Raw genomic sequence first — 23,737 nt, forward strand, 5'->3', positions numbered from 1 at the left:
AATAGTCTACAACTAATTGTATATTGCCTTGGAATCTCTATCTCAACTAGGTAAATCGAATTCTCTAAATGAAAAAAATATTTTGGGTTGACTGATCAGTTAACTGGTTGATCACTGAGTGTGTTTGAAGTTCGACTTCCACAACTTGACCTCCACTAGTTCTTCTAACAATTATAGCTAGTTTAATCTACAATAATTCAATTTAACTGAAATAGGTTGCTACAAATTAGCAATCATTCATACTGAACTGAACTCAAGATTCACAAAATTGAATTAACTGAGTTAACTGAGTGACAAGTTCCATGTCACCCAAGTTAATTACCTTCACGATTTCTACTGAAATAGAAATTCAAATTTCTCTAGTTTGACCAAGGCAAAGTCAAATGGAGATTTGATTGTTTCATTTTCAACACTCCCTCTCAATAAGAAAAGGATTATCAACCATCCTTATCCTGCACCCGTGGAACTCAATATTCCGTCTTGACAAGGACTTTGTCAAAATTGTAGCATCTTGTTCCTTCGTCAGATTATATTGCAACAACATAATCTGCCTTTGCACATAATCCCGTAAATGGTGATACCAAATATCAATATTCTTGGATCAATCATGAAAAACATGATTTTTAGATATTTTGATGCAACTTTGATTATCATAGTAGATCACAGTTGGACGCATCATCTAACCAAACAAGTCAACAAATATGTTTCTCATCCAAATCGCCTCACATGCTATTTTACTTGCAACCATGTATTCTACTTTTTCACAGCTAAGTGTCACAAATAATTTCTTCCTAATGTACAAAGAAAGCACTGCAGACCCAACAATAAAAGTTCCACCTAATGTACTCTTTCGGTCTCATGTATTTCCCACCCAATCTAAATTTTTGAAGCCACATAACTTCTCTCCCTTTTCCTATTTGTACCATAGTCCAAACAAGGTAGTGCCTCTAAGGTACCGTAAAACATGCTTAGATTCTCTCCAAAATAGTTTGCTTGGCCTAACCATAGATTGACTCAGTTGATTGACTACATAGCACATAAATCCTATTCTATTCACAATATACATGAGTGAAGCCACCAACTGTCAATAAACAATGGAATCCACCTCCCCACCTGAATTGGCATCCTCTTTCTTCTAGTAGGTAGCTAAAGGAGTCTCCATGGGTTTGCATTTGTCCATTCCAAACATTTGATGTATCTTGTTGGCATACTTTCCCTGAGAGATAAACAGTTCCCCATCACCTTGCCATATTTCCAATCCAATGAAGTAGTGCATGAGACCCATGTCCTTCATTTCAAACTCTCTTGCAAGGTCCCCCTTTCAATATATCATCAACTTATCATCACCAGTAAAATTCAAGCCATCAACATATAAGAAAATAATCAATAATTTACATTCTACCACAACATGATAGAGGTTTACATCCACTTCACTTTTGGTGAAGCCCAAATCAGTGAGATAGCTATTGATCCTGGTGTACCAAGCACAGGGTGCTTGCTTGAGACCATACAATGCTCGCTTGAGTATGCACACACGAGACTCTCAATCAAAAGTCTGAAATCCTTCTGGTTACTCGATATACACCTTCTCCTCAATATCTCTAGTGAGGAATGTTGTTTTCACACTGATATGGTCGATCTTACACCGCATTTGTGCACCTAGAGAAAGGATTGATTTAATGGATGAGTACCTTTCTATAGGAGAAAATGTCTCCTCATAGTCAATCCCCTCAACGTGAGAGTACCCCTTGGCCACAAATTTGTCCTTGTAAATTTATATGCTTCCATCAGCTACATGCTTCACCATGAAGATCCATCTTGAACTCATAAATGATTTGTCTGGTGGCCTTGGGACGAGTTCCCTATTATCACTCAGAATTTTCTCAAGGTTAAAGAAAGAAATTTCCGAGGTAACCAGAAAACTATCTCTTAAGTATAGATTCTAGCCAATCTACACTCAAAGAGGGCTCTCTCTTTATGGTTTAGCTATGTTTGAAAATATTTTAGGCTAGCTATTAATTTTTAATGAAGTTGTTTTGTTTGAGAGTGGTGGGATTCTGAAACAAATGGGCAAACGAGGCTTTTAGGCCATTGGGCTATGGAGTCAACTAGGGATATTTCACTAGAATAAGTCAAATTGCTGAGGTAGGATTTCAAAAGGCAGGATAACAGAGTAAAAACAAACTTTGAGGATTGAATGGCTAATAGTTCTGATCAAAACTAGAGGGCAATCAAGAATCCTCAAGTTAGGATCACAAAGAGGAAGGGAAGATAGGTCAACTAATAGAGGGCAACTAAGAATCCTATACCAAGGACCTATTAGAGAAAGAATACAGGGATAGAGGAGCAGTTAAGAATGCCTTTATCAATATAGTTTGGAAGAAAACATGGAAATGGTAAACTATTGATAGCAGAGAGTAATAAAGCTAGTTCTAATATACTCTGACTATTTTACCATTTAGATTTAAGATGCATGAAACATTGAAACATATAGAAAACACATAAAATCAGAAGGATAGAATACTTATTTGCAATTATACTGGACGAGAATATGATGAAATGTCCTGAACTTTCATTCCTTTTCCAGCAAAAATCCATCTTTGAGTACAAAAGCTTTCTCAGCTTCATAGCATAGATTTATAGAGATGTTATATAGTTCACCCCAAAATACTTCAAATGAAGAAGTATTTATATAATTTCTAAACTAAAATATCTTGAAAAAAATATCAAGGTTGGCTTCACAAATATCTCCAACTATTTTACATTAATAGAACTTAAATATAGGACACTCAATACTAATGAATCTATTTGGAACTATGTTTATGGATTCATGGTGAAAAAGAAGAGAAATTCGAATTTAATGGCAACTCTTAAGTGATGATGAGGCATCCCAGTCACTAACTGCTTCCTTCCTTTGTGCATTCTTCCCCATAAATTCTGCAAACTTAGGGTCAAATGATACGCTTTTATATCTCAATCCGAGCTAGATATGTGAAAAGTGAAAGAGGTTATTGTAGATAAGAATGCTTTTGAGATAAACCTGTCTCAGTTTCCAAAAATTCAGCTCTAGCTGTTCACAATATGCTCTGCAAAGAGATGTCAACAACAAGACTTTGCACAAACTGAAAAATATGTTGTGAAGACATGCACTTGTCTCCCTTTTGGTAATACCTGTGTAAAAAGTGAGATAGGTTTTTGTAGATTGGCCTTTTAGGAACAAAATTTTCCTCCAGTATCTCAAAATACTTCTTGGACTGGCCATAATAGTTTCTGCAAAACTATGACTTAAACATGAAATTTTAGAATAATGTACCATTTCTGCTCCGATTTCATCTTTTAACCTTAAATTTCTTTTAACTGTTTTTCTCTTTTAATTTGGATAAACTTCATTGTTGCTAGTGAAAGTATTTTCATCTCTATTTAACCCTTGCTGTCTCCAAGTTTACTTTACTATTTTACTTTTACTGCTTACTTTTACTACCCTGTTTTTTCATCTATCTTTACTTTGGCATGAATCTGTATGCTTTGTAACTGTCTTCCCTGCTGTTTATCTTCATGCTAGCCGATTTACTTGATTTGGTCTTCAATATGATACTCTTTAACACTGATACACTTTGATTGTTCTTTACTGTGTCCTTTTACCTTCACTGTATATTTTAGGTTTTTTACTGTCTATTTCAATAGTAAACCTTTTAATTTCATGTTTCCTCTGCTTGTCTTTTAACTGTATGTTTTATTTTCCATCTCTGTTTGAATAGAATGGATAACAATCTCGAAGTAAATAGGTCTTATGACTAGTATTAAGACTGTTTATCCAAGGCTGTGGTCTTTTGATCACCTGTAAAAGAAAACAAACTGTTAGGAAAACGTTGGGTTGACAGGGAGGGTCATTAATGGATTTATCAAGCTTTATAGATCTATGAAGTGAGTCCAAAATGATTTTGGGAAGTAAACCATGCTTGAATTAGTTAGCAGAGGCTTTAGGTGGAGTAGAAGGGTTTCATAAGTTTATACAGTAGAATGAGCAAAGGGCGAGAAAACATGGATTCTTGGGGTTTTTAACTTTAACGGTCAAACTTTAAAAGTATGGCGCGAATTGAACAATAGATGGTTTATCGCGTAGCATGCAGGCAGTAAGTGGGATCCATCACACAGCTTTTGGGAGGTTGGTTGTTTTGGTGGAGGGTCGCACGATGCCATAAATTGGATGACACGTAGCATTGGCGAAAGGTCAAAACAGCTTATATCGTGTGGTTAACGTTCGACCAAAAGGCCAGTGCGATATGGGCGAGAGATGTTGGATGAGGGAAGGCCGATCGGACGGTAGTCAGTAGCGGAAAGTGTTAGGGAGTTAAATGGAGGGTCCTGATTATAATTAAAATGATTTTAATTATATCGGGGATGATATGATTGGATGAATGAAGGATTAATAATTTTAATGATATCATAGGTGATATGATTGATGAGGAGGCTATTAATTAATCCAGGTGATTAATTAATCCCTTCTTAACACGTTGGGGGTTTTGGCTCTTAATTAATCATGGTTCGATTAATTAATCCAATTTAGTTAACTTTATTTATGTTTTATTTTTCAAACCATCGGGAAGGGATATTTATTTATTTTGGGATTTTTAGTAATAATACAGGAAAGGGTAAGTTGTTTTGGGAGTTACATAAATAATAAAAATTAAAAGTTAATATGATTTATGGAAAAGGAAAATGCGCTAAGTAAATGTCTTCGAAAATATATTCATCATCCAACATTATAACTTAGGCTAAAATGTGTTTGGGGGGTTTTATAAAGAACCTTTATTTTTCCTAAGTAAAATAGTGTTTTTACTTAGGAAAAGCATTTGAAGGAGATGAGTGAATTATGGAGGGGGGTGAAATTTGCTGAAGGGGTTTTAGTACTTAGGCTTTACAAGTTATTCGGCTGAGGGTCTGGTCCCTCCAGAAGTTAGAGAAATGCTGTGAGCCCCTTTAACTTTCATGTTGTTGGTGCCTTTAGTACTTATGGGAAATTAGTAAAACTTAGGGAAAAATGAGTGAGGAGGTTAATGAGTTTGACTTTTGTCTCTGATGTAAATATCTTCATTGTCATCCATACTTTGTCAAAGTGCTGAAAGCAAAAGATTTTAGATTTTAACTTAACCATTCATCACACATAATTCTACAACCAATCATCTACTTACCCACCTACACATCCTACAATTTTTACTTCTTTTATTAGGGTGCACTTAAACTAACAAACCCTTATCAAACCTTTCTTTTCTTTTACAATGGAAATCTATTTAAGTCTATCCTTATTACATCCAAGGGCTCAGATTAAATAGTTGAGCTCCTTTTATTCACTCTACCTATCTACTTATCTGCCAAGATTAAACAGTTTGGTCAGATTTTATTCTCTATATCTATAAACATGCAATTCAAAACATGAAATAACCAAGATTAAAATATTTGGTCACCATGGATTGTGGCATAAATAACAAGTTGCACACAATATTTATTATACAAAAAGTAAAATAGCAGTGGCATTTGGACTTGGACACTTTCATGGTTTTTTTCTTTTTGGAGTTTATATTATTTCATTTTTTTTTTACCTTCTCTTATTCTTTTTGTCCTTTGATTTTTCTTTTAGGACATACCCTCTTTCCATTTTTTAATTTTTATAATATGGAAAACTTTTGCAGAAATCAAAGGTATGCACATATTACAGAGTTAAAATCAGCCAATCATAAATTATGACATTTATTGGTATAGGAACCTAATAGCGGCTTCACTTGGGGATGGCATTTCCTTGTGAAATGTCAAGAACAATGTCGACTAGTAGCCTGATCCATTGGGCCAATCCCACACATGTTTATGCTCTATTGTATAATCTTTGTGACTGAAAATATTGAACTGACACTACACCCTTTTCTACAAACTAAAATCTGATCTAACATAAACTTGCTGATGGAAACTGAATTTATTCAAACCGAAATCTTACCTACTTACTCTAATCAGCTTTCTGACTGTTGGTTAGGTAAAATGAAATAGCCAATGCAACCACTCAAGCATCATATACATTGGTGAATTTTGTTGCTTGTGCTTGTTGGTGGTTAAAATTGAGATCTTGAAATCAAATATAGCTTTGTTAACCTTTGAGAAGATAGGGAAATTCCTGATTTCCTTTGTTGACTCTAGACATTGTAGAAAAGGATCTTGTAAAATATATACACTATTCTTGAATTGATTCAAACAACTGTACATCTGTTGTGTATGTCTTGCATGCCATGAGACTGAAATAATACCTTCATCTTTATCACCCTACAGACTTTCAGATGAGCTTTGTGATGATACTTCTACTGATTGAAATGTTTGTCTGGTGAAACTTTTATCATCTTGATTTTGACTCTCATAGTTTGTTAATGGAGAAAAATTCTGATTGCATTCATCATCCAATCTATCAGCTATTTGATCATAAAGAACTTGGAAGGATTGTTGCAACTTATTACATATAGGATCAAATGGAACTTCATAGATTTCTACAAGCTGCTCATCATTTTTATAGAAATATTATTTATATTTCCTTTCAAAATCTGAACTACCTCATAATAGAATTCTAGGAAATTATCTCGGATCATTTGATCACATGTTCCAGTTTCTACGTCTTCTTCTTCAACCTGACATTCAATAGCATTTTGGGGCTGCAAATCTAAATATGAGAAGTCTTGCACAAGGATTTTATTACCCTTTAGATGGTTAGTATCAAAACTTGTTGACATTTGATTTTTAATTGCATGAAATTTATCTCTGATAAACTGAAATGAAGCAAAACAAAATGGTAAAGTTCCTTCAATTATTTCAATATTTTCAGCACTTTCCTCCTCATTCTCATAGTTGAAATGAACAATATGATCACTATTTTCAAGTTGTTGAACCTGAAATTCCTTATTCCTCAAATTAGCTTCTGATTCCTCTGCAAGCTTAATTTCAATTTGAGAAGCATAATCATTATTATAGTGATCAAGCTTAGGCACATCATCATAAGAAGTAATGTCACCAAATGTAGATATTAGATTAACAAATTGCCTCTCCACATATGGTTCTATAACTCTATCTTCGTATTTATGGTAGTTGGAATTAACAGGAATTTGTTCATGGTTGTCAACCTCTTCATTTTGTGAAACAAATGTGTCATGGTGATTTTGAACAACAAATTCATCTTTCATGGTGATATTCTGTATCGTTTCCTCTATTTTCTTCCCCAAAATGTTGAGTTTTTCCTCTACTTCTGCTTTCAACTTTTCTCTTCTAATTTGCGTATTAACTTCTACATCTACTACCATGTTTTGCATTTGTTCCAGTGTTGAGGGGTTTCTTTCTCTTAGTTGAAATTCTATTTTTGGATCAAATGCTCTTGATGCAAAAGATCTGAACCAGGGGGAGGTCTTATATTTGATGGCATTGGATAATAGATTTGATAAAATTTGTCTGAAAATTGTTGTATTGTTTCATCTGGATTTCTTTTTAACTACTTATATCCTTTTATGATTACAAGAAGGTTGACTTTGATTATCCATCTATCAAGGAAAAGTTTGAGAAACTGTTGAATATCTGAGATGCTTTCCTCAGGCAGGGTTTTGAACCAGCTCTTCACTTTGTCTTGTAAAGAAAGAGAAAAAAGCCTAATACTGACATCCTCTTCATCTACTTCAAATAAGTTGAGATAATCCTCAAAAGCTTGAATATGTTTTTGGGCAGTGATACCATTCTCTCCATCAAACCTAGGGAGATACTTGTAATAATCATTAGGAAAAGCATGAGTGTAGAAGGTAAAATGAGTGGTTTATATCTATAAGGAACTTTATAAGGTATTGGAATATGTACAGGGATTGTATGATTAGTCTTAATCTTTTGATTCTCCTTAATTGGAAAATGATCTTCATAAGAGCTAGAAGAATGTTGTTCAAATGTGTAAGGAGACTTTATATCTACATTTTTCGAAGGAAAATAATAAAAATTTAATCTAAAATCATCTCTAAAATACAATATACATTGAAAAACTTTATCAATGAGAAAGAACATAATGTATAAAAATCCAAGTTAAAAGCCTAATATTTTCACATAGTTCTTCTAGGTTCATTTCTCCAGTGGAGTCTTGATTGTAGAATTGATTTGGAATCGCCAGGTGGATGATTTTAACCTTGGTGTGTCTGATCACTGTCGACCATCATAGATCAGATCTAAACCTGTAAAACAATTCTGAAGAAAATGTTAGTTCTCCCCAGTATGGTCGCCCCTATGTTATCACTCAGAATTTTGTCAAGGTTAAAGAAAGAAATTTTCGAGGAAACAACAAGCTTATGTTTTAAGTATAGATTCTATCCAATCTACACTCAGAGAGGACTCTCTCTTTATGATTTAGCTATGTTTGAAAACATTTTAAGCTAGCTATTAATTTTTAGTGAGGTTGTTTTGTTTGAGAGTGGTGGGCTTCTGAAACAAATGGGCAAACGAGTCTTTTAGGCCATTACAAATTACAAATTACAAAATTACAAAAATAAAATACAACATTAAAAAAATAAAAAAAATAAAAAAAATTAAATTCTCCTGCCCGCCCCGAGGTCCAACCAACCAGGTGTGGCAAGGGGACGATCCATGACAAAAAAATAAATTAAATCTCATAATATTAAAAAAAACTAGAATTAATTTCAAAAAAATGAAAAATCTTAATAAAAAATAATTAATAAAACAAAAAATTAAATTAAAAATATAAAACAGAAAAAAAAAAATTAAAAAATATATATAATTTAAGAAAAAATAAATAAAAATAAAAATAAAACCATTTTTTTTTGAGATAAAAAAAAAAGATTAAAAGAAAAATTAAATAACTACCAAAACTAGTAAAATTAAAAAAAAAAAATCTAAAAAAAATATATATAAAATATATTAAATATTAATATATTAATAAAAATATATATATATATATATATATATATATATATATATATATATATATATATGAGATAAAAAAAAAAAAAAAAAATCAAAAGTAAAAACAAAAAATCAAAACAATTAAAAAACAAAAACAAAAAACAAAAAAAAAAGTATTTAAAAATATTAAAAATAAAATAAAATTTAAAATATTTAAATTTAAAAATTAAAAATAAAAATAAAATTAAAATTAAAAAAAATGATAAAAAAATCGTTATTAAAAAAAATTATTAAAATAAAATTATTATAAAAAAATATTAAAAAAACAATTGAAAAAAAATTGACCCGTCGCCACCCCAACCCCCCTTCTCCCCTCTCCTCTACCCCTCCTCCCCTCCCCACTGCACCTACTCCCTCCCCCTAGTCGTCCCTTCTTCGCCTCCTCCACTCTCCCCTCTCCCTCACCCCTCGACCCTCTACACTCGACCCTCTCCACCCCGCCTGGGTCCCTAGCCAGCGGCTAAGAGATCACATGTCAATTCTAGGAATTGGCTTGCGACCTCTTGGTCGCTGGCTGGGGTCGGAGCCAGTACGAAGGGTTAGGTGGAGAGGGCTGCGGGGTGAGGGAGTGGGGGGTGTGGGGGAGCGGGGGGGAGGGAGGGGGAGGAAGCGGGTGGGGTGGAGAGCAGAGGAGGGGAAGAGGAGAGGGGAGGAGGGGGGCTGGGTCAGGGGAGTGGAGGGGGAGTTGGGTGGGGATGGGGTTTTTTAATTGATTTTTTTGAATATTTATTTTTTAATTTTTAAATTTAAATATTTTTAAATTTTAATTTTTTTTTTTAAATTTTGTTTGTAAATTTTTATAGGTAATTTTTTTTTTTTTTGTTATTTTCTTTAAATTTTATTTAATGTTATTTCTTTATTTTTATAATTTTAATTTAAATAAATAATTCTTAATTTTTCATTTTTAATTTTGCTTGTTGAAATTATTTAATTTAAATATTTGTTTATTTTTTAATTTAATTGATTTTTTATTTTTATTTTTTTTCTTTATTGTTTTTTATTTTAAATTTTTTTGGTAATTATTTTAAGTTTTTTTTTCTAATGAGGTTTTTTTTTGTTAACTTAATTTTTTTTTTTTTAGATTTTCCTTTTCAGTTTAATTTTTTTTTCTTTAAATCATTTTTTTTTTTCAAAAAAATTCATTTTTTATTTATATTTTGATATTTTTTTATTTATTTTTTATTGTTTTCCTTTAATTTTTTATTCTCTCTCTTTTTTTTTTTTTTACAAATTAATCTTGGTATTTTTTTTACATTTTTATAGGTTTTTTGTTTTATTTTTTGCTTTTTTCTATATATTTTTTTGTATTTGATTTTTTTTGTGATGTTTTTTTTTTTTTTTTTTTATGTTTTCATACTAACATGAAAATCATTGACATTTAAAAAAATTTATCCACACTTAATTCACTAAAAAATTTAAAGAGTAAAAATTAAGCCCTCTAAACCAAAAGGGTTGATGCTCATCAGCACTTTTCAAAATCAAGATGAAAATCACTAACAAAAAAATATGATCACACTTGATACATAAAAAAATTTAAAGTATAAAAAATAAGTCCTCTAAAAAAATGTGTTGACGCTGCATCCTCAATTTTCAAAATCAGCATGAAAATCACTAACATTTAAAAAAATGTGTTCATGATGCATCAACACTTTTCAAAATCTACATGAAAATCATTAACATCGAAAAAAAATGTTCATACTTGATACATAAGAAAATTTAAAGTGCCAAAATATGCTAAAAAACTCGCATCACCACTTTTCAAAATAAAGTGATTTTTTGCTACCTCAAAAAAACAGGTACCAATTCACTTTCTCATTTGATCAATAACTATGTTTACACCCTTTGCATGTATCATTCTTCTCTAGTTCTCCTTTAGGGAGGCTTGTGGTTATCTGTTGCATGATCCTCAAAGCGTCGTGATGCAAATGGCCAAGTATTCTATTCCAATGTTCACATACATCACAGCTCTACACCTTCTCCACCTTTGTGCTCAATTCAGCAAAATCCTCCACATATATCTTGTACATGTATTTCACATGAACCTCAATCTGCATAACCTGTCCCATGGCTGTGTCACAGGAATGATTTTCCTATGTTGAATATCACATCATAACCACAGTCTTCCAAAATTGCAACATAGATGATATTTGTCTTTAGACCCGAAACAAACATCACATCCTTGAGTCTGAGTAGGGAGCTTGACTCCCTCTTAAAGGTGACTGTACCAATCCTAGTTGCATTGTACCTTCCATCATCTCCCATCTTGATGTGCATATGGAGATTGTTCTCTTATAAATCATTAAAAATTTTCTATTCCCTGTCATATGAAACGAGGCAATACTATCCAAGTACCACATGCTGCCCATCACTGTGTTGGCCATGCATGTAATGAGATTAAAGTCAAGTTAAAAATGTGAAGCCAAAGTTTCATATGTTGCTCCTCCTAAGGTCTTCTTACTTGTCTTCTTGTGTGGACATTTCATGGCATAGTTCCCATATTCATGACAGTGAAATCATTGATAATGCACAAGTCTTTCTTCTTGCCTCCTTAACTAGATTTTTCTTTGGATTGGAATTTCTTCCCTTTCCCCTTCTTTGCCTTTCTAGCCAAGCCAAAGTTTACTTCATCCTCACCCTTTGATAAAGGCTCGTCTTTGGTATTCCACCTTCTTTCCTCCTGTACCAAATTGGACCATAGGTGTTCCCAATTTGGTAGTTTCTCCCTCCCATTCACTGAATGTTGGTAGTTGTACGAGCTCTTGGGAAGACCCAGAAGGGCTAGCATTACCAAATCATCCTCTGCAACAATAACACAAAATTGACCAAGTTCGTCATGACATTGTGTGAACCTGCTCAGGTACAATGGAATAGTCTCATTCTTCTCCATTTTGATATTTCAAAGTTTATCCTTAAGAGCCAACTTCCTATGGTCACTACTATTCTAGATCAAATATGTTAGTTCTTGCCACACTGCATAGATAGTCTCTTTCCCATGAATATTTGAGACAATATGGTCTCGTACTCACTCCAATATTATTGTCCTCGCCTTGACTACACATTTCTTCCATTCTTCTAGATCATTAGCATCAGATGTTATTGGTTTCGGGATATCATTATCAATGAATTCCTTCAATCCATTATCTTCCAGAACTTTCTCCATGTGCTCCTTCCAAGTAACATAATTCGAGCTTCCGTCAAGTTCATACTCGAGTCTTAGTCCATAGAAATCTATCCTTATAGTTATGAAGAATTTATACTGTAAATCCAATCCTCCTGCAATGACAACTTCAAAATATCTTCTCCACAGTGAATCCTGCTTTGGTACACGTAGAAATTAATTTGTATATTCAAATCTGCTAATGAAATTTACTAAATCAAAAGAGTCAAAGCTACTCTACTGATCTACGCAAATTAATTCACCATCTAGAACACAAATCATAGACAAGGAGAAGGAAACATCATACATGCACAAAGATTTATCTAGGGGAAAGAAACTGCTCAAAACCCCTTCCTATATGTATTTCATTAATCATAAAATAGAGATGAAATACATATTATTTCTCAAGCCTAAGTACACCCTACAAGTGTATAGTCTATCCCTCTACTTGATTGACTGATTCTGCCCAACACTTAACCAATTTTCAAGCCCTCCAAACTCTTATTTCCTTCCAATGTTCTTTGAGTAAATTAGCCCCTATTATTTATGAAATTCCCTCTATTGACTTATGCAATTTCTTTAGGCCCTTCCTCTGACTCCATGCACCACTAAACATTGCAATAGACTACAACTGATAGTACACTGCCTTGGAATATCCATCTCAACTGCGTAATTCAATTTAGCTGCATATAACAATTACATTGGGATGATTGATCAGTTAATTGGTTAATCATTGAGCGTGGTTGAAGTTCCACTTCCATAACTTGACCTCCACTAGTTCTTCTAATAATTAGAACTAGTTTAACTGACAATAGCTCAATTTAACTAAAATATATTGCAACAAATTAGAAATAAATGATACTGAACTGAACTCAAGCTTCCTCAACTCAAATTAATTGAGTGACAAGCACCATGTCACCTCAGTTAACTACCTCCAAGTTTTTGCTGAAATAGAAATTCAAATTTTCTCTAGTTTGACCAATTTAAAGTCAAACTAAGATTTTCTTGTTGCATTTTCAACACAAAATGCAATTTGTATGCATTGAAAACAATGGGTTATGGGGTGGGATGATATTAAAAGAGGGGTGAAGCCCCGAAATTTTATTTTTAGGTGATGTTTTACATTTTTTTCATAGGGTTTGTGCTTTTGAAATTTTTATTGTGTATGGTGGTTCAAACAATAGTTTTCCAATTTTTGTTAATGAATTTATGTTGAAACATAAAACATGTTAGTAGATTAGAGGATTTAGATGTTTGAAGCTCATGTATATTGTATTCCAAACAATGAAAATGATAGCAAAATTAAAGGTGTGGCTATAAACAATTTGCTAGTTTTCCTAGTTTGGTTTTCTAATATAAAGCGATATGCAATATCCGATTGACATTGTTTTACTTTCTATATTATTGAGAATCTGTGCATTATTGTACAATCATTGTAACATACAATTTGCCTCATCCTTACACACACTATTACATTTGGCTTATGTGTTTGGTTGAGGATGGGTTGGGTGGGTATTGATCTTAACTGGGTTCTCTTAGAATTAAGGTTTTGATCTAGGTGGAGAAGAATCTTTGGTGGTTGGACACCAATCCTAACTTCCCTTACTTGGTTTCACTCATGGTTAATGTTGTTTTCTTATCTTGCGAAGGATTTTAGTTAGTGTGTGGGCCTATTTGAGTTGGTGGTGGGAGGAAATGGAAATGAAGAGTGGTGGTTGATAAATATTCTTTTATGGTTCACTCCACCCACTTGTCCATGACTATTGGTGAGACATAGGAAGCTGAACAATATGCCATGATATATGCTTAGAAGTAACTAAATAGGAAATGGAACACTTAGAGAAAGTGGTGTAGAAAATAAAGGTGATTTGATTAATTGTAAAAAACTAATGTTTACAAAATTTTCTTTTGATACAACAATGAGTAGACAAATTTTGATGAAAATTTTCAATTATGACCATCATCTATAACTAACTATACTTCATTTTCATTTATAACATGAATATCCTTATATCTTTCATCTAAAAAGTTTATCAAAATATCTAATTTAAAATCAATTAACATTAAATCATCATCATAATATATCTTATATATGAAATAATCAACCATATCATTAATTTGGAAGTAATTATAAATGAAAAAAATTAATATTGAAAAAAATAAAATAATAAATATGTAGTAATTAGAAATTAATTAATATTACACCATTATGATATATGAGAAAGTAAAATCGTCTTCAATATCATATCAATTAAATTTTCATCCTTCACTTTGATAAATCCAAAATAATAATACATTAAATTATTTCATTTTAATAATATATTGTTAGTTGTAATTTATTTTTTGGATCCATCCCATCCAAGTTGATATTAAATCGACATTTCAAACCTACGACTAAGGTTCATCATAATATATTGTTATTAAATTTTATTTAATTAATTAAAAAAATATCATTATAAATTTAATTTATCCATTGATTTAATATTCATAAACAAATTTAATCAATATAAGTCTAGTCTTTCTATATATTCTTTTTATTTTTACACTGTAAGGTGTTTCCCTCTGGAAAGAAATCCCCCAACTTCCACTCGGCACCTCTTTGTGCCGTCAGAACTAATGTTAGATGATTGAAAGTTTCTCCACCATTAGTCCAATAGCTTTAACTATCAACCAATTCTTGATTTTTGCATTGTGCAAACGTTACTTGTTAATCTTTAATATAATCGATAACATATTCCAAGTACCATTAATGTTCTCAAATATTTGGAAGTCCATAGGAAAGTTGAAGCAATCAGAAGGAATCGTGGTCCATGGAATTGGGACACTCCTTTTAGTTCATTTCTAAACCCTAGTTCAGATGTCGCTATTGGCTCTCCATTTGTGACTACTGGCATTGGAACTCAATCTTCATTCGGATCTATTGCCACTGGAATAAATGCAACTAGGATTTCTTCCTCTGTTGATGAAATTGGTTCTTTCTCCTTGGCTGTCACCTTTTCTCTATGCTCCTGGAAGCCTGTAAATATATGGCACAAGATCTAAATATACTGACTAAGGGATTGTAACAAGCTATGGAAAAGGAAGGGAAGATAGAATTGGTCCAACTCCAACTCAGCCTCAATCTAAGGTATGGATATCGATCTAAATCAAGAATACCTATTAATTGATTGGGGAGAAATAACATTTCATTGGTTAGCGCAGGATACACCTTCTATTCATTTTCTATTGATTCGGGAAGTTGAGTGTTCAACTCTCTTCCATTAGAGTCCCATCGAGAAACTCTATATCTACAAATTAAGAAATATTAGTAAAGATAGGGTATGAATTTCTCCATCTCATCTTGGCTTTTCAATATTTCCTCCCATGATTTTTGGATTCACTGTCCATCCCCTTGCATGTGTTGCAACTTTTCACAAACCTTTCAGTCATTTATTTACACCTCAATTGCATGCAAAGCTTGTCATATCTCCTTGATCTCTTACATCCTAGCTCTCCCATGCACATCAACATTTACCTGCATTGTGTGTGCTCTAGCTTATCATGAACCTTTATTTCTATAGCTATGGAGGTTTCTTCCTACAGTTAAGGAGGTTTCTTCCCAGACCAATGAACCATTTTGGCATATAGCTACAGGAGCATACTAATGAACCAAAGATCAAGAAAGGACATCAATAATGGTAAACCTTTCTTTCTACATCTATGGAGGTTTCCTCCTACAACTAAGGAGGTTTCTTCTGAGACCAATGAACCATTCTAGCATACAACTAGGGTGCCATACCAATGAACCATTCTAGCATACAACTAGGCTGCCATACCAATGAACCAGAGATCAAACAACATCATCAACCAAGGTCATTAAGTTCTATGTTTCTCGCCTGGTGGGCAACGATATCCTTGATTATCTTAATTCAATCGTAAAATAATATTTATCATAGTTTGTTCCCTCGTCTGTTAGACAATGAGCTCCACGTCATTTTATTTCTTCCTTAAATCATAAAAGTCATAACTATTGACCATCTATGACATTCAATCCCTCATTTGGCATCCATTTATTTGAATCTCTCAAACTTCATCTCTTCCAATGTTTATCCCTCCCTAGTGACCCCTCTATTTCTTGTTTATTCCCGACTATTGGTTGGTAGTCCCGAGTATTGGTAGATATTCACAAAAAGAGTTGTTAATCTGCCTACCTGCTATTGGTTGACCAAACAAAGGTGCTAGAAAAGTTGTAAGTTCCCACCAATCCCTTCAAATATCCCTCCAAGGTTTGACATTAATTCCTAAGGTAGTTCTTAGGATCCAATCAACAAAATTTAGTAGCAATCCAACATGTCCAAATAAAGGTAATCATGTAGCCTTTCCCAAGTCCTCCCTAAAAGTGAGGCACAAAGTGGTGAAAGACAGTTCCATGAGATTTTATTTTTTATTATTTTTAATAAATGGAAGCATTCACGTTAAAATAGTGAATATCTCATCTATATCAAATATATAATATCATAGTGTGTGAGTGACATTATAAACAATATTTGTAATGAATCTTAATACAAATAATATATATATATATATATATATATATATATATATATATATATATATATATATATATATATATATATATATATATATATAGATAGATAGATACAGCTGTGTGTGTGTCTTAAGAAAAGTGAGATGAAAGGTTTTTATATAGATGTTCACATATAATAATGTATCAAAAATCAAATTTAAATTAGTTCTAATGTTATAAAAGAAAAGAATGAAATTGATCTCTGAGTTGTTTTGCCTTATCATGGAGCTTCACTTTTGATGGCTTTATTTTATCCTTAATATCATTAAGCTCGGCTTTAGAATGCACCTTATTACTCATGTTAGTCTAAATCTTATAGTCCATTGTTGGATTGACTTAGTACATTAGGGGAATCAATTTCAAAATTACATTATGAAAACATGTACAAGTCATGAGATTCATAGATATTTGTAACTACTAATTGACTTCTCCTTAGCATAGACTCATATGAAATACAAACTCCATATATTGACCATTTCACACATTAGAATGAATATTATTCAATTTTGTTACAAGAATGATCAATGGTCCAGGTGGATATTGGTGGAAAACCACCTAACCAACCTAGACCTCTAGTTAGTTTCATCTATTTCCTTGTTTGTTTGAGCATTTACTACTTTTAGTAGTTTTTTGGGTCCTAAACTTCCAGAGCAGTTTTGACCACTAAACAATGTTTTTTTAAGATTTGCTGCTAGCCCGTAGCCAAAAGAAGCTTATTGCAGAAACTCTTGTATTACTCCGAGAGACCTTTCCAACAAGGCATCGTATGCGCCAAATGGAGAAAACATGACCAAGTTATGACCCAGGGAAGTTGGCTGCCCAACTAACCCAACAGGGCCCACAAGCCCTTGACGTTACATCTCTTGGGGTTAGGGTTTTGGTTGCTTAGGGTTCCTCATGTCTTGAAAAAAGAAATAGGCCCTTGAGCCTTATTCTAACACATTTCAGAGGCATGTCCTACCACATCTCTTCTCAGAGATAAGGTACCATCATCCAAGATAGTCTTATTTCCATTATGTTTGTAAGCATATTTCACTATTTGATATTAATGAAATGAAGTGTTATTTTTGGTGCATCTTTGTATTTATGGTTATATCTATAATTTCTTGAATTCCTAGTTAAATTCATATCATTGATATCAGAGTGGTCTACTCTTTCTATGTTTTTCTTTGCATGTCCCATACTAGTTCTCGATATAAGGATTTAGGGCTTGAACTGGTCGAACCTTTGTAAGACCATCTTGGTAAATCCTGAAGGCCTCCCATGGGGGAAGAAAAGAAAGACGGGGAGCAGGAGATCCTTTCAAAATATTTCTCAAAGGATCCCTCGAGCGATAGAGGAACACGATGATGGACAACTTTGCATAGATCCTTCAATGGCTACCCAAGTGCGAAGCATCTACTTCCATCAACTACTCTCGAATTGTCGCACCCTTTAAGGTACAAGTTAACTTTGACATTCCCATAGTTGAGGGTTAGATAGATGTGGACGCCGTAGATAAATGGTTAAATCTGCTAGGCATATATGTTTTTATTCATGATTTTTCCATCCAGGAAAAGATCAATTTTTCTCATCTCAAAGCTACCCCACACATCAAGGATTGGTGGGAAACCTATTGTGAGCCGAAGGATGAAATTATGCTTTCACTATTTTTGGTCCCACCCACTTGGGATTTATTCTGGGATGCCATCAAGGAGAAATACTACCCTGTCGGGAGCTATGAGGATAAATAAATAAAGTGGACCACAATGTGACATGGAAAAGACCAAGACGTGCTAGAGTTTAACAATTTTTTCATACCCTTCACACAAAGTTGGGTATCAAGAATTCTAAGAAACATTTGGTAATCAAGTACCGTGGCTGCCTACACAGATACATCCAGGATGAGATGGAGTTCCTGGACATCTACTCACTCAGCACAGTGTACCAATACATTGTCAAGATTGAGCATAAGCTTAAACAAAAAAACGAGACTTTGGATCTGTGAATTTGAAGGAAGGGAAAGGCACCCCCAAACTGCAGAATAAACGGAAAAGTAAAGGTGGGGTGACCCAGGATAACCCACTAAATCCACAAGAAATCAACCACACCACAAAGACAAAGAAGGACATGGGAAAGTGGTTTGAGTTACATAATAGCTCCAATCACAACACAAGTGAGTATCGGGCCAAGCACTCACTGGTGGCCGAGCTGAAGGCTTTTGAGTTTGATGCATGTTCTGGCTCTGAGTCAAAACTTGATAAGGGGAATTAAAAATGGAGGTAAATCATTTATGCGTAGCCTAGTGCCATTGCGGCCACCACCAAGACCCAAAAGATTGAGCCTGAAGATCTAGAAGAGGGGGAGCTCATATTCCACTCATATATGTGGGTGAAGGGTTCTTCGCTACAGTTCATTGTCGACAATGGGAGTGAAAAGAACCTCATTTTAGCAGAGGTCATGAAGGAGAAGGGCCTACCAACTATAACAAATCCATAGCCATATAACATTCGGTGGCTTCATCAAGGATTATATCTTTGTGTCAACCAGTAATGTTGTCTTCCCTAGAGAATCAAGCCCTTCATGAATGAGGTACTATGTGATGTTGATCTTCTTGAAGTTTGTGATGTATTATTAGGACAACAATACTTATGGAATTGGCATGTTGTATATGTGTCTAGACCTTATTATGTTATTATTTCTTTGGGTACTAAGTTATATAGGATATCAGAGGTAGCCCCACCTACCGCTGTCTCTTAATCTTTACTAAGAAATGCAGTAAGTTCATCTCCCAGACTAGGCAATTTATTTTCTTTCTAATTCACTCTCAAAGTAAGGGTAAGGTCGTATCCATGCCCTCAAGAAGGTTTAATACAAGCAACAAAAGCAAGTGGATATGGTCATGGAACAATACAAGGACATGTTATACTCACCAACAGGGATACCCCTACATTTTCAGGTCAAGCATTCAATTAATCTTACTCCCAGAGCACCTCCACCCAATAGACCGATATATCACTGCTTCATTTTTGAAAATGAAGAGATCAAGTGACAAATCTATGAGTTGCTATAGAAAGGGCACATCTGACTAAGTTCCTCACCTTGTGGGTGCCTGATTGTACTCATACAGAAGAAGGATTGGACCTGGAGCCTCTACATTAATTATCAGGAACAAAAAAAAATCACTATCAGGAACAAGTATCAAATCCTATGGTTTGATGACCTGCGGGACCAACTCAATGGGGGCAAGTATTTCAGCAAGATCGATCTAAAGTCTGGCTATCACCAGGTTCCAATAGAGCCCAAAGATGTATGGAAGACAGCCTTTAAATCCAAGCAAGGCCATTTTTAGTGGTTGGTTATGCCCTTCGGGTTGACAAATTCTCCTGCTACATTTATGAGGCTAATGGATGACGTCTTGCGACTCTTCACCAACTCGTTCCTGGTGGTTTATCTAGATAACATCCTCCTCTTTAGCAAGAGATGGGAAGAACACTTACAACACATTCGACAGTTCCTTCAAACCCTTCAACAGCACAAGCTCTGTGCCAACCTAGAGAAATGCACATTTGGAATGAACCAGGTCCAATACTTGGGTTACATCATAGATGAGCATGGCGTGCATATGGACGTGACAAAGATCCAAGTCATTTAGGACTAGCCAACCTTGACCACTCTAACGAAGCCTCACAACTTTTTGGGTCTTGCAAATTTCTATCGAAGGTTTGTGTTGGGATTCTCCCATATCACTTGGCCTTTGAGTCAAGTTACTGAGGGCGAGGTTGAAGAAATGTTTTCCTGGTCCGAGTCCCAATAGAAGGCATTCGTTGAGTTGAAGCGCCACTTCTTCTCTGCACTGGTACTCACACTTCCAGACCTGCAAGAACCATTTGAAATCGAGACAGACACATTAGAATATGTTATTAGTGCAATCCTCACCCATCACGGGCATCCAATGGCCTATCATAGTGAGAGACTTTCTGATACAATTCATAAGTACCCCACCTATTATAAAGAGATGTATTCCATCATGCAGGCTTATCAACAATGGAAGCACTATATTCTCGGGAAGGAGACATCATCCACACCGATCACCGACCTCTTCAGTTTATATAGTCATGAGGGAAGTTGCAGAATGATCGCCATCAGAAGTGGTCTACATATCTACAACAATTCCACTTGAATATTAAATTCAAAAAGGGTAGCACCAATCATGTTGCAAACTACCTCATCCAGCCCCCAGTTGTCGCACTGACTACTTTTCTCTACTCTTGTGGTCACAAGACCTCTTGATAACAACAGCTATACAAAAATGAGCCATAGTGTCCTTCGACATACTAGATGCTAATAACTAGCAAGAAAGTTCTTAATTTGCACCACAAGGATGAATTATTTTGCTACCTGGGAAACCTTTGTGTTCCTTCAAACGAGCATGCCAAGTTGATTTGGGAGGTGCTTTGGTGTGGAAAAAACTGTGGTTGTGCTACAAAAGTACTTTGATTAGCCCAAGCTCTGATTGGATGCTAGGAAATATATCAGATCTTGCACTACATGCACCATCGACAAGCCAACCATCAAGAAGCAATGCTTGTACACTCCTATACCTACTGCCAACCGATTGTGGGAATCCTTCTCCGTTGGCTATATGTTTGGCCTCCCTTCTACCAAGCATGGTAATGACTATGTATTTGTAGTCATGGATAGATTTTCTAAGATGGCTATATTAGTGGCCTGGAAGAAGAATATCATAGTAGAGGACACTACCAAACTTTTCTTTGAACAAGTATGGGTAAATTTTTGGATCCCACAGACCATTATATTAGAATGGAATAGAAGGTTCTTCAACACATTCTAGTCAAGTCTCTTAACACTATTGGATGCCAGGCTACCAAATTGACTTCCTTCCATCCCAAAACTGATGGCCAGACGGAGGTCATCAATGTGATGATAGTGCACATACATAGGATGTACAACTCCAAGCATCCTCGAACATGGAATGAGAGTCTTCCATATTTACAACACAGTTATAATAGAGCTCTCCATAGCTCGACAGGTCGCAGTGCCTTTCAAGTGGGTCTAGGATTTCAACCATTGTGTCTGATTGATGTTGTCATGCCTCATCCGACTACGTAGACATAATCCACACGTATATTGTTTGAGGCTGATAAAGCGACTAGATTTATTGAATGCATCCAACACATCAACCAGAAGGTTCACGACATCCTAAAGAAGCCAAATTTCAAGTACAAGCAACGACATGCTCAACATCAGGTGCCACACAAGTTTCAGGTGGGCGACAAAGTCTGGTTGCATTTGTAGAAATAACGCCTTACCGGAGCCCATTGGAAGCCCAAAGCACTCTTATAGGGTCCTTACACCATTACCAAGGTTGTGGAAGACAATGATTTTGAGCTCAACATTCCCATATTCCTTGTTTACACCGAGTGTTCGATGTGGACCACCTTCGACCATACTTCTGACCATTCTTGGACACATCAAACATTGCATAACAACTCACACCAACAGAGTTAAACCCAGACTGCATGGAACAAGCCACAACTGATCAGATTATGGACATGTAGGTTAAGAAAGCTCGCTAGAAAAATATCCAACTATATTGGGTCGTCAAAAATGACCAACTCCTGCACCAAGGCAAGTGGGTCACGAGGGACCTGGTTCAACATAAATTTCCTCTCCTCATGGAGGCTTTGCACGCAATGGGGACCATTTCTTCCTAAGGGGAGATGAATTATCCTCACGGATATTGGTGGCCAACCACCTATCCCACACATAAGTTGAGTTAGCTTCACTTTTTTCCTTGTTTATTTAAGCATTTACTATTTTTAGCAGTTTTTCGAGTCCTAAACTTCCGGAGCAATTTTTACCCCCTAAATGACATTTTTTTTTAGGTATGTTGCAAGCCAATAGCCAAAGGCAAGGGCCTATGGAAAATGTTGTAGTACTCGGACAAACCTTACCAATAAGGTATTGTACATGCCACATAGAGATAATATGACCAAGTTATGACCCCGTGAGGTTGGCTACCCAACTAACCCCAACGGGGCCTAAGGATCTTGGAGTTACATCTCCCGGGGTTAGGGTTTTGGTTTTTTAGGGGTTCCCCATGTTTTTAAATAATAAATAGGCCCTTGAGCTTCATTGTAACACAATTCAGAGGCATGTAGCTACCACATCTCTTTTCAGAGATAAGCTTCCATCGCCCGAGCTAGTCTTATTTCCTTTCTGTTTGTAAGCATATTTTAGTATTTGATATTAATGAAATGAACTTTTATTTCTGTTGCATCTTTGTATTTATGGTTATATCTGTAATTTGTTGCATTCCTGTTTATATTCGGATCAATCAACCTTACTAATAAAAGCTTAAGTCTCCACAACAACTTTCTAGGTTGATATAACTCTTAAGCTTTTTAGTGATCACAATAGTTTTGATATTAATAACTCTAAATTTCTTTGGTGATCATGAAAATAGTGTGCCCTACCTCACAATCAAAATAGTAGCGAAGAATATTAGTATGTGAATTTTTTAGTGCTTCTATCACCCTTCACACTTTTGTTGCTTCTACCACTTTTAATCTGTCCAACTTGATCACACAAAGAGGATTGAGTGGACACTTGTGGTATGTTACCAACCTCATAATTCCATGTGGCATTGGCCTATCACGTAAACAAAAATGGAGCCATGTTAGCATTACCATAAAATGTAAAGAAAATGTAACCATCTCACTTTAGAAACTAAGGCAAAAATAAATTGAGATCAATTAATAGAAACAATAAAATAGGGTTTCTAGTTAGATGATTTTAGCCATTTTTTGGTTTTACATTTTTAAGAAAGCTCAAATTTGAAAAATGAATTTTCAAGTGATTTTAGTGGAACTTAGAATAATTGAATTCTACAAAGGACATATAAGGTGGAAAATTTCCAATCAAATTATTATGCACATGAAAAAACACACATTAATCGCTTATGACCCAAAATCATTTCCATTCCATTACACTTTTATCCCAATGGAAATAAGGGTAGCTTTGATGTAATT

This window comes from Pinus tabuliformis, chromosome 7, assembly GCF_031772625.1.
Source record: "Pinus tabuliformis cultivar Carrire ecotype Pingquan chromosome 7, CPIR1, whole genome shotgun sequence".
Classification (NCBI taxonomy): Eukaryota; Viridiplantae; Streptophyta; class Pinopsida; order Pinales; family Pinaceae; genus Pinus; species Pinus tabuliformis.